Source organism: Hipposideros armiger, unplaced genomic scaffold (genome assembly GCF_001890085.2).
Source record: "Hipposideros armiger isolate ML-2016 unplaced genomic scaffold, ASM189008v1 scaffold_146, whole genome shotgun sequence".
Taxonomy (NCBI): domain Eukaryota; kingdom Metazoa; phylum Chordata; class Mammalia; order Chiroptera; family Hipposideridae; genus Hipposideros; species Hipposideros armiger.
The window spans coordinates 219,971-220,967 of NW_017731496.1; the positions used below are offsets into that span (position 1 = coordinate 219,971).

The 997-nt window shown below is 40.6% G+C and overlaps 1 pseudogene; it reads right to left on the reverse strand.

The window, feature by feature from the left end:
* Positions 1–778: 778 nt before the first annotated feature.
* On the reverse strand, positions 779–991 carry LOC109387044 (40S ribosomal protein S28 pseudogene; annotated as a pseudogene).
* Between the last annotated feature and the right edge of the window lie 6 nt (positions 992–997).

The window sequence follows — 997 nt, forward strand, 5'->3', positions numbered from 1 at the left end:
TTCCACGATAAAAAGTTTTAAAATATAATTACTTTTAATGAATCTGATTGAAAGGCTATAATGAATAGTCAGTGTGCTAGATTTATTAGGATGAGGAGAGAAACTTTAAATTTCTTTTTCTTTTTTTTTTTTACTTCATATATTATCAAATATACAGAAAGATAGGAAATGTTAACCTTCATAATGTATTTGTGGAAAGTACATGAGTACGCTTTATAAACAAAGCAGCCCACACTGAAGCATATTCTCAATTATCTGCAGTTGGCAGGGGCTGTGATCATCATTCAGAGACCTCTGCAGCAGAGGAGGAGAGGCCTGATGTGAGGCTGACATGCTCATTTTTAAAGAGAGAACTAAACTTCTGAACTGTAGACATGTTCCCTTCTATACCATATTTCTAATTTTATTACTATTTTATTATTTCTATTTTTAAAAATATAGATAGGCTGTGTCTTAGTTCAGGCTGCTATAACAAAGTACCATAGACTGGCAGCATATAAACAACAGAAATTTATTTCTCATTGTTATGGAGGCTGGAAGCCTGAGGTCAGGGTGCCAGCACGGTAGAGTTCTGGTGCAAGTCCTTTTTTGGGTTGAAGGCTGTTGCCTTCTCATTGTATCCTCACACAGCAGGGAGAGGTGAGAGAGCTCTCTGGAGTTCCTTTATTTATTTATTTATTTTTTTTATTTTACATACAATACAAACACTTTATTAATAGTCGAAGCTCATCCCTGTAGGCCAAGTGGTGGACCCAAACTCCAGGACCCAGACTTAAATTCAGTCCGGCCTCCGAGCCTCTCACTCTGATTCCAATAGGGTGAGCACATCGCCCTCCCGCACGGGCCCTTTACATTGTGGATGATGGAGTGGCTCCTATCGTCCATGAATTCCACGCGCACCTGCGTGCACTGTCCCTGGGAGCTGGTCCTGCCCAGCACCTTGGTGACCCTAGCTAGTTTGATAGGTTGCACACAGCTCGTATCCATAATGGCGGCA